This window comes from Portunus trituberculatus, chromosome 31 (genome assembly GCF_017591435.1).
Source record: "Portunus trituberculatus isolate SZX2019 chromosome 31, ASM1759143v1, whole genome shotgun sequence".
NCBI classification, from domain to species: domain Eukaryota; kingdom Metazoa; phylum Arthropoda; class Malacostraca; order Decapoda; family Portunidae; genus Portunus; species Portunus trituberculatus.
Genome location: NC_059285.1, coordinates 20,630,424 through 20,646,840, shown reverse-complemented (window position 1 = coordinate 20,646,840; position 16,417 = coordinate 20,630,424). Strand labels below are relative to the sequence as shown.

Genomic DNA, 16,417 nt, shown 5'->3' with positions numbered 1-16,417 from the left:
TGTTTGTTTACAGCTGAGTAACGTGACAAAGAAAGTTGATGGAAAAGTACTATAGTGTGACGCCGCCTTTACTGTTGTGTGTACATCCCACCACCCGTTGTACTGCTTATGTACCATTTTTTGTTTCGGATTATACATTTAATGTGCTTTCATTCATTGTTTTCTTACCCATTTGGGTTATGTACATGTTCCTCTATTTATAAGGGGTTGGGAGAGGAAATTCCGTGTATCTGGGTATTTCGTGTATCTGCCAGTGCCTTGGCTGCTATAATCCGGATATGCGGGCAAATACTGTATATATATCTAACTTATACGAATTCCCCACCCCCTAAAAAAAATTAAACTCAGACTTTTGGGAGATGCTGGATTTATTTATTTAATTTTTGGGTATTTAAGATTTTGGGATTACTATTGTATCTCCAAAATCTTCAGACCCTAAATTACCAGATGGTATAGTTTATTTCTTGATAATTAAATACCCTTCCCATCAGGAAGCCATTTTTAAATGTCTTGTGTGATTGTGTCATAGCCTGATTCACGCGCTACACAGTACGTGGCCAGGAGTCAAGTAGGGAGGTGTCATTTAGCTCTCTAATTTTTGCCTGACGGGTATAGGTTGACAAGAATTAGAATGAGAAACATCAAGAAGAGAAGATGTACAACTAGAAACAAACAAACAAACAAACAAACAAATGTATCGTTGGGAGACAGCTGGACTTTCAATTCTGGCCTCACCTCTCCCCTCCGTCATTCGTGTTATCTCCCTCTCCAAGACTCTACAAGACCCTGCCTCACCCCATGCCTCACTGCCAGGCTTCTCCACCATCTCTCTATATCATAAGACTTTTACAATCTTTTCAAAAACTTTTTTTCTTACTGCCTTCATCATCACAACTTTACATCACATAGCTCTAACAGTTAATAACACTATTACAAAAGATTATGTTGAGACAGAGGTAGAAAGCTGTACCAGACAAGCAATAAATATTTCACAATCATTATCTCACTTCAACACACTAATAATGACTCAGATAGTGTCCAGTTCAGCAGTGAAACAGCAGATTGCCATGACGCTGCTGATAACACATTCCCAACCCTCACATTTTCTAGAGAAACAGGTATCTGATATATTATCATCCTATCATGCTCCAGGAAGTCATTATTGTATACACAATCATTTAATGTGCTTTTATTCATTGTTTTTTTACCCATTTGGGTTATGTACATGTTTTTTCTCGATTTATAAGGGGTTGGGGGAGGAAATTCTGTGTATCTGGATATTTCGCGTATCCGCCAGGGCCTTGGCTGCTATAATCCAGATACGCGGGCGATTACTGTATATATATATATATATATATATATATATATATATATATATATATATATATATATATATATATATATATATATATATATTATGGTTTACGTACGCCACACGGCTGCGGTTAACTGCTACACCTCACTCGAGTGTTATTCTGGCAAAATTGCCAACTGTGTTACAGTCAGTACCGTGGGGAATATAAAACTCCACAGAGTCCCCACTACTATAACTCACAACCGCCGTAACCCTCAGGTTCTTTCAAGGTCGCCAACAGTGTATAATTTCCCCCACTGTAAGGGAATCTCCTCAGCAACTCCTTCTCCTCCTGTACTCAACCAAGTAGAAATTATAAATGGTAGATGTTATGTGTAACAGGGCGAGGCCTTAATACCCACTAGAGAAACTGCCCACAAGGACAATTCCACCCACTTCTCCATGAAGTATTAATGCCTCTCCGCACGCCTTGTCCACAGATGGTGATGAATCACAGACTGTGACAACACGCACAGTATACATATTATTATACTATCCTACTACAACAAGTGCTTACTAACACCTGTTAGACTGACATCCCTGGCCTACTACTACTGCAATATATGATGTGTACAGCACATCCGGTGATGTACACACAAGCCCAGACACCACCTACGCGTGACACCCACTATACACTGAGTCCAAATACTCGTCACAGACAAGTCTGGCGGACGACAACTATGCACCACTGGCCGAAATGAACCCGCTCAGCCTTCAATGGTGTGCGTGGCTACTACCACTACAATACAGTATACTACTGAAACTATACAAAAGATGGTGGGGGCACACAGCCGCCCACCAAACCCCACTGGTGACCACGGCCACCAACAAACAAACAGGACAAGACAATGCCGCGTCTCTCCCACGCGTTGCCGTCACAATACAGGACGGACGCAAACCAGAAGTGCAGCCAAACCAACTACACTTCTAGAGCAACAAGCCCGTTGCTCTAACAGTCACGGTCTACCCAGTAGCAAGCCAGCTACTCAACAGGAGGGCACAACTCCCAGACCAATGACAAGTGAGTACTTCGAAAGCACAGTCCAGCCACACGTGTCTCTTCCTGTGCTGAGAACGTACGTGTTAACTCCGCTGAAGACTGGCCGGTACTATAAACAGTATACTATTGATACTACACAACAGATGATGGGGGCACACAGGCTCCCACCAAACACACTGGTGACCATGGCCACCAACAAAACAAACAGGACGAGACAAAGCGTGTCTCTCCGCGTCGCCACACCCGAGTGGACGAACGCACTAGAAATGCAGCCCCAACCGGCCACACTTTCTCAGAACAAGAAGCCCGTTGTTCCACACAGCCACGATCTACCGAATAACAAGCCAGCTATTCAACAGGAGGGCACAACTCCCAGACCAATGACTAGCAAGTAACAAGAGAAGCCCAGCAACACGAATCTCCCTAACACTGTGCCAGACCGACGAGAGTGCGTGTCTATCTCCGCTGAAGGCTACCTTTGTACTGAGTCCCGCAGAAGCAGGAGAGGGAGGCGGGTTGTCTGCTCAACAGAACAGCCCGAGGGGCCCGCGATGGGTGTCCATAGGCTACACATATAATGAATTAAACAAAGGGGAAACAATGCAGTGGCTCTCTCAATATATATATATATATATATATATATATATATATATATATATATATATATATATATATATATATATATATATATATATATATATATATATATATATATATATATATATATATATATATATATATATATATATATATATATATATATATATATATATATATATATACAGTGGCATCTTGGAGTACGAACACCTTTGAGTACAAACAACTTGGATTACGAACAAAAAAAATCGTGTTTGTTTTGCATTGGAGGACAAACTTTGCTTTGGAGTGCGAACAATAACAAATGCAGGCAACAGATTGCGTGCAGCATTGCGCGATCAGCTGACAGCATGGTAGGACACCACGCTGCCTCAGTCCCTCAGGAGTGTTGTTTGCAGTTATTTGGTTGTTGTTTTGTAGTGCCTGGGATAATAATATTAAGTGTTTTTAGTTATTAAGATCATGCCTAGTGTAGCAGCACACATGGTCACAAGACATATAGACAGACATATGGAAGATTTCAGAAGATCCGAGGGGGAGAGAGAGTATCCAGCTCATGAATTAAAAGCCTTAACCCTTATAGCCCGTCAGGCACGATTGTGGCTTTTACGTTAGAACCTTTCAGGCATGATCTTAGCGCTTTTCAGAAGCTGCGCTCCTTTATGCCACACAGTTTGTTCATGCTTGAGGCTATCTGTCATATATCAAGGCCTATCATTGGCCCATTGTTTTCAAGATGGTGGACACTTAGCCAGTCATGTATCAGCTTTTACAAGGATATGTTTGTGTAGGTGTGAGGATGCCAAGCATGAGGATGGTCAGTATGCTGTATTTTTATAATTTTTTATGTATTTCTTGGTGAGATATAAGATATACATGTATTTCCATGGATAAGAAAGCAGTTCAGAAACATATTATGATGCATGACAATATTGGAATTGTTATTTGTTTAGATAAAAGTGCGTAGTGCTGGCTTGATGGAGTCAGCTGAGGAGGATGTGTTGACGCTGGGTCATAGTCAAGAAGGCCCCTGACCATGACAGCCCCATGTTTACCATGGCGGCCTGAGTATCTTTTTTACCCGTACTATGGTTTTAAATTATACTTGTTAATAGAGCTTCTTATACTAAGACAGATTGTATTAACACGTTATTTGCGGCTAGCAGCGCGCCTGACTATCACCCCCCCGCGGCAACAAAGGCACTCTCTCTTTGACAGTTTGGTGTGAGCCACCAATTTGAAAGGAGGTGTGTATGCTCACTGACGTCTATAGATTCCGTTGAGACCATAAAATTGTTTGGACAATGGTGGGTCATACCGCATTATAAAACAGAATACAGGCAACCCCCGCTTAACGAAGGGGTTACGTTCCTAAATAACACTTCGTTAAGCAAACCGATTATAACAAGTTTAACCCCTTCAATATGGTGACGCCTATGTAGGCGTCATGAAGCCCCAGTAGCATATACGGTGACGCCTACGTAGGCGTCATATTTCTTTTCTGAGCTTTCTTCAGTTCAGTTGTCCCGTATAGTGTGTTGGATACCAACTACACACGCCGTATGCAGTCCTTGAAATACTAGGGCTCCTCCCACCATCCTTGTCTCCACCAATCACTAAAGATAAGCTACATGCATCCCGCCTTGTGTCTAAAATTACCCAATGGCATAGACTGTTCCCATCTCTCTCTCTCTCTCTCTCTCTCATTCCTCCTCCTTCCCTCTCCCTCTCGAAAGATAAGTTACATCGTCCCGCCTTGTAACATTCGTGGCTACACACACACACACACACACACACACAAATACAAAAACAACAAATTTTCTAATATCTCTCTCTCTCTCTCTCTCTTCCCTCCCTCCCCCTCTTCCTCTCGAAAGATAAGCTACATGCGTCTAAAATATTAGCAAATGTCACACTCTCTCTCTCTCTCTCTCTCTTTTCTCCGAAGAAAGCGTCCACTTTCCTCTTGAGGCGATATAGTGACTAAAAAATTGCAGCATAATACACAAAGACGACAAGTATGACAAGATTGCACGAGTTTCCCGCACTCGGGCGCGCGGCACTACCACCCATATATCATACAGGCGGGCTTTTCTAACATCCGGCGCGAAGGGGTTAACCCCTGACTTGAACTTCCACTGAGAGTAAGCAAAGCGAGAGTGAATCATAATACAGTGAAAGGTTTAATGAAAGTAAAAATTATGAAGTTTAACATTTAGGCAGTTAAATTTAGTTTAAGTCATTATAATGTACACTAATGTATGTATGTACGTAATTCCATAATGTTGATGATCTTAAATTTATGAAGGGAGGGAGAGTGAAACGGGAAAGACACTAACCGGCAACCTGTGGAATGTAAACAAAGTGCGCATCATGGTACTTATGTACCACATTTCCACAAGGCTTTCCATTTTATCCATTGTAGAGTCACGAGTTCAGGTGGTTCTTTTAGCTTGCAAGGAAGATAGTCTCACCAGCCTCCTTAATAGAATCTGCTGACTTGAAAATAGTAGAGATAGTATATGGAGTCAAGATGGGGACTAGCAATGCTATAGTTTTCTTGCCTCTCTCGTGTCTGCGAATAATATCCAGCTTCACTTCGAGAGTAAGAGACTTCCTGGTCTTCTTAGGAACGCTAGACCACATTGCAGGGCGTTTTGGTGGTAAATTGAGCAAGTGAAGTCGAGCTGCTGCTGACGCTGTTATGGGAGTGAGTGGTGTGTGTGCTGTCCACGAGAGGCTTGATCTTGATCTTGATCTTGATTCTACAGGTGTCCCAGGATTTCTCCTGAGGCAGGCCTTAGTATTTGCGGCTCCTGGTGTATTCAAAAGCTTGTCGGTTTGCGTGATATGGAGGGGGCTTTCAAACTTGGACAAAATTTCCTGGATAAAACTTCGTTAAAGCGAGTTTGAGGTTCGTTAAACGAGCAGATGGTAGTAAAATTAAACCTTCGTTGTAGCGAAATTTCGTTGTGTGAACCTTCGTTAAAGGGGGTTGCCTGTGTAAGCTCCACTGTGGTGCGACCCACTGGTGGGCATACTGCTCATGCGACCATGGGTGGGCTGCATCGCAATGATACTTGATATTTTGTTTCTATTGTGATATGACCCATGGGTGGCCATTAAGTATTTTCTATTTTTGGTGTGGGCATTTATGGTTTGGGTTTATGGATTTACATATTGGTGTGGGCATTTATGGTTTGGGTTTATGGATTTATGTATTGGTGTGGGCATTTATGGTTTGGGTTTATAGATTTATTGGTGTGGGCATTTATGGTTTGGGTTTATGGATTTATTGGTGTGGGCATTTATGTCTGTTGGGCGTTATGTATTTTCTTTCTTTGTTTATAGTACTTTTTTTATGTCAATGCATTACCTTTTACAAATTCCAGACAAGAAATATGAATAAATGTATGTTCTACGGTAGTTCAACATCGACTCCAAGTTATAGCAGTGGCAGTAATGATGATGATGCATGTTTGGAGGATACGTCTGATTCATCTTACAAGACAGATGAACCTGAATCAGATGATGAAGTCTCAGATAACACTGATGATCCTACTGAAACTGAAGATGTACCTGATGTATCTGCATCCTCTGTTGGTAACTGGAGGAGTGTTACATCATGCCAAAAAGCTTTCCTATTCACAGGAAAGGAGGAATTGTGTATAACTCCACAGTCCTCAGACAATTGTGTCCTACCAATTGATATTTATTAATTGTTCATTATTGATGAAATAATAGATGAAATAGTCAAGGAAACTAACAGGTATGCTTCTCAGAAACTTTCATTCCGTGTGCTAACAAGAAAATCAAGACTTCGGGATTGGGTTCCTACTGATAGATTAGAAATGAAAAAAATAATAGGAATTTTTCTCTACATGGGAATAGTCTCCTATCTAGAAATGCATCTTTACTGGTCAAAAAGTAAACTTTATGATAGGGAATTAGTCTTTGGCAGGACCGATTTCAAATTCTTTTGAGTCTCGTGCATTTCTCTGATAACTTTGCCTATGCAGACCAGCACAAAATATATTAAGTGAAGCCCCTCTACGACATGATAGTTGAACGATTTCAAAATGTCTACAAACCAGGGGTAAAGGTAGTAATAGAAGAGACAATAATACCTTTCAGAGGAAGAATTTATTTCAGGCAATATATTCAAGGCAAAAGCCACAAATATGGGTTGAAAATATTCAAACTTTGTAATGCAGATGGATACACATGGAATCTTGAAGTGTATTGCGGCAAAAGTGAAAAATACCAAAATTTAGGTATTACAGACTCTGTGTGTCAGACTGATGTTGCCGCTGCTTGACATGGGCATGACGTTGTATTGTGACAATTACTACACATCAGTCACACTTGCAGAGCACTTATTGTCACAAAGTGGCACGGTTCGCTCATCACGCAAAGGGCTGCCATGTGAAATAACAAAAGCAAAGATAAAGAAAGGGGATATAGTCTCACTGCAAAATGATAAAGGAGTCAAAGTCTTTCACTGGAAAGATAAGAGAAGTGTTCTCACATTGTCCACTGTACCAGAACATGATGACGCATTGATCCCAACTAGAAAGCGTGCAAGAGATGGAGATATTGCAATAAAACCTAAGAGTGTTGTAAAATACAACAAAATCAAGAAAGGAGTAGATGTGTCAGACCAGATGTCAAGTTATTACACAGCCTTACGGAAAAAAAAAAAAAAATGGTACAGAAAGATTGCAATAGAACTCATAGCTGGAACTTCAGTGGTAAATGCTTGGGTACTCTATAATAAGTACTTTTCCAAAAAGCCTGTCTCCTTACTAAGCTTTCAAGAGTCTCTCACATTGTCTCTGCTGACTGGCTCTTCTCAGGAAGACATAAGATCAGGAAAAAGGAGAGTAAGTGTTGGAGGCATCCAAACAGACCAGCAACATTACCTGGTAGAAGCTGAAGGGCCAAAACATACCTCCAGGAAAAGATGTGTAAGCTGATACGAGATGATATCAATAAATGAAGGCAGCAAGATGACTTCAAAGAAAGTTTAAAAGGTGTCCACTTTCTGTCAGTTGTGTGAAGGAAATCCATATATGTGTATGTCATGTTTAGCCACCAAGCATGTATCATAAGTTCAATGTTGATTTTGAGTACTATGAAGTAGCAAAAGAGTGTCCACTTTCTGTTAGTTGTGTGAAGGAAATCAATATACGTTTATGTCATGTTTTGCCAACAAGAATGTATCAAATTCAATGTTGACTTTGATTATATGAAGTAACAAAAAATGTGTCCACTTTCTGTTAGTTGTGTAAAGGAAATCCATATATGATTATGTCAAGTTTTGCCAACCAAGAATGTATCAAAAGTTTAATATTGATTTTGATTATGTGAATTTCCGTTCACTTTTTTATTGTAACTTGGAGATTCAATAAAATCATAAAATATGTCAAATTATTTACTATAACACCTTAAAAATGTGTTTATTACAGTAAAATATGAGTATAGTACAAATTTCATTCATAATTTTTGAAATTTTTTTTTTTTTATAAAAATCATGTTACGACCCACCAGTGGGTCATATCGCAGGAATAGATAGTACACAATGACCCACCGGTGGGTCGTACAGCACGTAACGTGTTAATAAATCAGTCGCTCCCCCACTCCCCCAACCGTCCCCATCCTTCCTCACCCAGTGATAGGTAGTACTGTACCACGTAGTACCGTACGTGAGTGCTCACTCTTAATCACCGCAATAAGGTTATCGTGTAATGTTTATCAGTAAATTTCATACTTGTTGATACAATCTGTCATAAATGTATGATTGCAAAACATATTAAAACATTCTCTATTTAACCAAGTGGCACCTCCGGCTGCTGCAGCAAGCCAGCAACAGTCGTTGTCACCTCATAAAAAACACAATGGACTATCGCGCGCCTCTCAGAAATTTTAAAATCATCTTACGGGTAAACAAAACCTTAAAATGCATATGTGTATGTAACATTTCTCCTTAGAAATGCATGTTCTCTTCCCTCTTTCAATATTTATAGTAAGTCGTATTACACCCTGGATACGTATATGCATTATATGCGCAGGGTACACCGGTGTACTAATACGTTATGGTTTTTAACGCTCCATACTAGAAAACACTATCTCAGGAATGCCGAGTTGTCATCCGTGGTTAATGTGTTAACATAATGAAAGAAATAAGAGGACAATAACCTAAAATTTTATGTGGGGTTGTCATGGTAAACACCAGACCATCGGGGAGGGCCATCGTGGTCAGAGGCCATCTTGACCAAGAAACGATGACGCTTATTTCTGACCGCAAAGAAGTTAAATTTTCATATTACAATTAGCTTACTTCCCTGATTTATTTTCCATAATGAATGCAGTATATCAAAGAAAAACTTATTGGCTTACATAAGAGTGTGCGGTGCTGGTTTGATGGAGTCATGTGAGGATGTGGTGACACTTGTTTCTGACCACAAGAAGTTGAATTTTCATTTTATTACATTTTGCTTACTTTCCTGCTTTATTTTCCTATCTTTTATAGTTATAACATTATAGTACTAGTATATACAGCAATAGTATTCAAAAAGTAAGAAATTAGGTGAAAATAGAAATTTTTTTGGTCTTGGGAGGTGGTTTGGAACAAATTGTAATTACTTCCATATGAATATATGTATTTTGATGCTTTGCAGTAAGAATGTTTTGGAGTAAGGACAGAATTTTGAACGGATTAAGTTCATACTCCAAGGCACCACTGTATAAATATATATATATATATATATATATATATATATATATATATATATATATATATATATATATATATACAATAATCACCCGCGTGTCCGGATTATAGCAGCCAAGGCCCTGGAGGACACGCGAAATATCCAGATACACGGAATTTGCTCTCCCAACCCATTATACATCGAGAAAAAACATGTACATAACCCAAATGCATAAGAAAACAACAAACGAAAGCACATTAAATATATAATCTGGAACAAAAAATGGAACATAAGCAGTAAAAGTGGTGGTGGGATGTACACACAACAAAGGTGGCATCACACTAGCACTTTTCCATCAACTTTCTTACGTCTGTCAACTTTTGTCAACGCTCGTCGTCACACACAAGCTTGCTACTGCCTTTCTCGTATTTGTCAACTGTAAGCAAACATGGCGGCCTGTTTACCCCCCAGCAAGTCATAGTTATTTTTTCGTTGCTATTTTTGGCCTTTATTGCTCAGTATGAGAAACTCTTCAAAAAGCTTTGTCCAGTCATAAACAACAGAGCTGCTCATCTTGGCCAGTTGCTACTTGGAAATTCTGCCTAGGAGCATCTCAGTCCCCAAAAAATGTATATATATATATATATATATATATATATATATATATATATATATATATATATATATATATATATATATTCCCCGCTATTTCATGGTTCGATTTTCTCGGCTTCCGTTTCGCGGTTTTTATACATACTCATAGATACGTTCTGCGGTGTTTTTGCTATATCTCGAGGTCTGTGGCGTCACTTATTAATGCTGTACGTACAGTAATTCGGTAAGTTGGTGTGTAATAACGATGAGAATGTAAATAAAGCACTGTATATGTATTGTTCGTATACATGTGCAGCCTCACCCAACATCTTCCCTTGTTGTATCCAAGGCCCATAGAATAGAAAGTCGACCTTACGTGCAGCGGTCTACAGCATGCAATTGGTGATGCAAAGAGCAGCCCAAGTTTCCACCACAGCACTTTCCAACATTCTAATGATTCGAAGGCAGTCTCTCCTGGACTCCTTACCTGCATCCTTCTCCTCTACTGACAAACTGGATCTGATGCTGTCTCTCTTGGATGCCCCCAGCCTTTTTGTTGAGGAGAAAGTTGATCAAGCCCGTAGACAATCGGACCTTTTCTCAACCAGGAAGCTACAAGAAGCGACAGTCGCCACCTTAAGAGGAAGCCTCCTTCCACCTCTTCTTTGTCATCTTCATCTCGGCCCTATTCCAAGCCCTCTACTTCAGGTTTCAAACGCCCTCAACCCCAAGCCAACATCCAACCTTTCAAGAAGACTAGCTCCTCCCAACTTCCGCCGAAAAGTCATCGTTCTTCCGCCCCTTCCAAGGCAGTTTTTTGGAAGTAGGACCCACTTGCCTCGACCGTTCCTGTGGCTGGTTCCCTTGCTCACAGTTGGGAAGTATGGCATTCCCTTCTCCCGTTGTCCACCGCTTTCAGCCTTCCCGAGGGCCTTTGAAAGCTATGCTCCCGACTCCAGGAAGGGAAGAGCGCTACAGGAAGAACTTCACACCCTCCTTCAGAGAGGGTGCATGGAGCCAGCACCACACGATCCAGGCTTCTACTGCAGGATGTTTGTAGTTCCAAAAGCTACAGGGGCTTCCGCCCAGTCATCGACTTGTCGACACTGAACCACTTCATCTTCACGACACCATTTCGGATGGAAACCAACACTTCCGTCACGATGGCCATCCAGCAAGGAGATTGGATGATGTCTCTGGATTTGAAGGAAGCCTACTTTCAGATCCCTGTCCACCCAGACAGCAGACGGTTCCTTCGGTTAGTGTGGGGACAACGACCATTCCAATTCAAGGTTCTTTGTTTCGGCTTGTCCACGGCCCCTCAGGTCTTCACCAGAGTTATGGCTCTTCCTGCAATGGTTCTACACAGGAAGGGCATTCGCCTGCTGCGCTACCTGGACAACTGGCTAGTGCTAGCCTCCTCCAAAGAAGAAGCCTTAAGGTCAAGGCAGACACTTTTTACTCTCTGTACTTCCCTCAACATCATCGTCAACTGGGAGAAGTCCAACCTTACACCCAGACAAACTGTCACCTTCCTGGGGATGGAGATCCACTCAAGAACCCTAGTGGCATTCCCCTCACAGAGGAGGATAGACAACCTTTTAAACCTCATAGAGGACTTTCTTTCCCAAGAAGCTCCCCCAGCACAGGACTGGCTCACCCTCCTGGGCCACCTTTCATCTCTCATCCATCTGGTACCAGGGGGTCGAAGGAGAATGAGAAGTCTTCAGTTCCAGCTCTTGGGCCACTGGGACAGACACCATTACTGTACCGAATTTCCAGTTCACTTCTCCCAGGAAGTTCGGCAGAACCTCCAGTGGTGGTCAATCCCCTCCAATCTTCTGCGGGACCAGTCCTTACGGACTCCAAACCAAGATCTTCTCCTATACACAGATGCTTCTTTGGAGGGTTGGGGAGCCTCTCTTCTCGACGTAGAACACAGTGGCCCATGGTCAGGAAGGGACCTTCAGGAACACATCTCCCTCTTAGAATTAAGGGCTGTCAGACTGAGGCTTCAGACTTTCGAGTCACACTTACGAGGGAAGACTGTAGCCGTGATGTCAGACAATACTACGGCAGTGGTATTGTCTGGCCTACTTACAGAAGGCAGGCGGCACAAGATCGACCACCCTCAACCGAGAGGCCCTGCAGACTCTCAAGTGGGCAGAGGACAATTCAGTTACCATACTGACTCGGTTTGTTCGAGGCCAGAACAATGTTCTAGCGGACGGCCTCAGCATAAAGAACCAAGTGTTGCCAACAGAATGGACGTTGCACCACCAGGTTTGTGCCGACCTGTGGAAACTTTGGGGCTACCCTCTCCTAGACCTGTTTGCCACACGGCTGAACAGCAAACTGCCCAACTTTGTCTCCCCATTCCCAGATCCAACAGCGGTGGCGACAGATGCCTTCCTTTTTCCCTGGGATCATAAGGAGATGTATGCATTTCCACCATTCGCCATCATGAGAAAGGTCATCAAGCCCCGTTTATCAAGGGAACCAAGCTGACATTGATCGCCCCTTTCTGGCCTCAAAGGGAATGGTTCCCAGATCTGATGGGTATGGCAATAGTGTCTCCACGCAGACTACCGTTCAGGAAGGACCTCCTACGACAACCACACTTCCATCAGTTTCACCTCAATCTCCACCCACTATAGTTAGTAGGGTGGAGACTGTTAAGCGACTCCTCCGATTTTGGGGATATTCCCGAGGAGACTCGCAAGCAGTGGCGGAGTCTAGAAGGGATTCCACGACTCTGAACTATCAATCCAAGTGGAAGAAATATCGACAGTGTTGTTTGGACACAGACCATTCGGTGTCACGCCCTTCCAGTTAGAAGTTTGCGGATTTCATTCTTTTTCTCCACCAGTCTTGCCAGCTTTCGGCTTCTGCCATTAAAGGTTATAGGGCAATGCTTAATAGTGTCTTCGCCCTTAAAGGCTTTGACCTCTCGCAAGTACCGTATTTTACGGCTTGCAAGACGCTGCATCTTGGAAGATGCACCCTAATACTTGAAAGAAATTTCTAAGAAAAAAAAAAGTCATTCTCATACAAGAACGCATTCACCATATACCCGACCACTGAACACAAAAACATAAGAAGCAAGGAGCCTGCAAGACACTATTGTTTCACCACTCATTACAAATTTGCTGGAGAACTCACCACAAATTTAAAACTATGTAAATAAAAACACCATAGGTAAATACATATACACAGTGAAACAGTCCATCTCTTCTTGTTTTAGTGGCAGGCGATGGCATGTTTTGGACCTGTTGTTTACATTATGGAATCACTTGCCCGATTGCCAAAACCGAACACGTCAGTGCTGCAGTTTGTATTTATTTTATTTTGCAGTCATGCTTCATAGGCTTTATCAATGTGAATACAATTCACAAGTGGAGTTTTGACGACTCTTGCTTGAATGAGTAAGCCACTTGGATGTTCTATTAATAAAGGTATAAAGGCACCTGGCATGATGTCTGTGCGTTCGTGTGCATGTATTTGTGTGTTGCAATGAGACGAGGGAGCGGCCCGTTTTCTCCACACGCTGAGTAGGCTGCAGGAAGGATTATGGTATTGGAAATACTTGTAACACCTAAGTACTGAGTTTACATAATATAAAAGGCTAAATTAAATAGTACTTAAGCTAACATCATAATGTGATGACTCAACATACAAATCCAGGTCGCTATCTGTCAAGTGTCCAAGCTCACTTGAGGTTGGATGCTGCCTCAAAATACAACATTCATCTTGGAAGACGCACTAGTATTTTTCAGGGTAATTTTTAGGAAAAAAAGTGCGTCTTGTAAGCAGTAAAATACGGTAAGCGTAGCTGCGGTGGCGAGTGGACGTGTTGTGTGTGCGCTCCGTTTTTGGCTGTTGTTTTTATAGTTAGCGAGTGGTGTTTGTGTTTGGTGTCTGTGTGTGGTGCTTTTGAGTTTTAGTGAAGTGAAAGTGTCTATTGCAAATGTTAGATTAGAGTGAAATAGTGGTTAGAATCAGTGTTTGTATATTAAAAGTATTTTGGTAGAGAGGGGAAACTAGATTTGTAACCGTCAAGTTGACCTTGAAAGAGGATTAGTTGACCTCACTTAGGCCCCCACCACCGCGGTTCCCACACCCCGCCGTCACCAAGTTTTTTTATTTGTTTGTTAGCTATGTATAGTGTTCTTGTGAGTTAACAGATTGTAAATTAGTATGGCGGTAGCTACTGAGGTATATCAGAGTGTGATTGAGTGCGTGAAAGAGTGTTAAGGTGGGATTGGGCGAGTTTGTTGTGTGTGAGATGTGTGGGCATGACAGGAAGGTCGTTGACTTTTCTGAGTGTATGGTGTATAGGCTCAAGGGCGAGAATTTAGTTCTTTCTCTTGAGCACCGAGAATTGCGAGAGGAAATGAGAAAGCTAAGTGAGGGGAAAAGTGCGAACGAAGTTCTCATCTTTGAGTTGAAGGAGGAGGTTAAGAGGCTTGGGAAGGCAGTGGAAAACATTAGGCAGGAGATCAGTGTTAGGCCGAAGGTTGGACCTTCTGAGGGCGACAGGGTGGCTTGGCCCTCTGTCAGGAAGAGCAGAGTGGGGAAGAGGGAGCAGGCGAGCCAGAATGGGAAAGATAGTAGTCAAGATGGGCAGAGATGGCAGGTTGCGAGGAGAAGGAAAGCGGAGGCAATTAGGGAGGATAGGACTAAACCTGTTGAGTGTGAAAATAGGTTCGGTTTGTTGGAGAGGGAGGGGGAGAGTGAGAGTGGAGTGAATGAGGTGGTTGTGGTGAGTGAAAGGAGAGAGAAGGGTGTAGAGGACAGGAGGAGGAAGGTTGTGCCTAGCACACCTCAAGTGTGTGTGGTGGGTGACTCAGGTTAAGTACTTAGATAGCACTTTCTGTGGGAAAGACAGGGATAGGAGGACGAACGTGTGTATGCCTGGTGCAGGTGTGAAGGCAGTGAATGAGGGGGTGCAGAAGAGAGTTGGGGGAATGGAGAGGGAGGGTGTAGTAGTTTTGCACGTGGGTGGGAACAATGTCAGAGCAGGTGGGTCGGAGGAGTTAGTGGCAAGATTTCGGGAAATGTTAGGCAAGATAAGGGAGAGTGGTAGGAGGTGTGTAGTGTCAGGAATCTTGCCTCATGTGTATGTTAGCAGGGAATGTTTGTCTAGGGCCATTGGTGTGAATGATCGGGTAAAAGGGATGTGTAAGGATGTGGGTGTCAGCTTTGTAGATGTATGGGATAGGTTCTTTGGGCGAAGGGATTTGTATGCTAGGGATGGTGTGCATCTGAGTAGGAAAGGTGTGGATGTGCTGAGTGGATGTCTGGAGGGGGGAGTTGGGATGGAGTGTAGTGGGTGAGGTAGCAAATGCATTCCAGAAGAAAGATGTTAGACATAAATTAGATAGGATAAACAGAGATAGTAAAAAAATTAGGAAAGATTTCCAGGTGCAAATAGGAGAGAATAAGATTAGGATTCCAAATAAGGAGACAGCATCTAGGAAGGTAGCAGGACTTAAATGTTTTTATGTAAATGCCAGGAGTCTTAGGAACAAGAAGGACGAGTTATCTAGTTATATAGTTGAGGACTTAGATGTTGTATGTGTCACAGAGGCATGGGTAAATGAGGAAAAGTTTAGGGAAAATAGGAAAGAATATGAAGTAAATGGATACATTATGTATTTACACCAGAGAATTGGTAGGATAGGTGGAGGAGTAGTTATTTATGTAAAAAAATCCTTCATTTCCAGTCAGGTTAATGGTATTAAGGTAGATAACAGAGTAGAGTCCTTATGGCTGGATGTTAGAGTAAACAAAAGTAAGGTTATTAGAGTAGGAGCTTTTTATAGACCACCTAACAAGTCAGCAGATGTAGACAACCTTATGGTAGATGAGATAAATAGGGGGTGTACTAGTCAGACATTTATCTTAGGGGATTTTAATCTTAAGTCAGTAAACTGGGAGAGGATGGTAGGAGATGCTATAGTGCGTCCACTCTATGAAGTCCATTCAGGGCAGGGCACATTCTGGAATTCCCATGAATGCGACGTTGCCAGTTCAACTCCCAATTATCAGATTAAGTTTTTTTTTTTTTTTTTTACACATTACAAGGGCACTGGCCAAGGGAAAACAAAGTGTTGGAAAAAAAAAAATCCCGCTGGTTGCCAGGCCCTGTTAAGAGGA

At 42.1% G+C, this 16,417-nt stretch overlaps 1 protein-coding gene across 1 annotated transcript in view; it reads right to left on the bottom strand.

Moving 5' to 3' along the window:
- The window catches only part of LOC123511313 (dihydrolipoyllysine-residue acetyltransferase component of pyruvate dehydrogenase complex, mitochondrial-like), a 308,658-nt gene that overhangs the window by 56,218 nt on the left and 236,023 nt on the right, over nt 1–16,417 (bottom strand). The window lies entirely within an intron of this gene.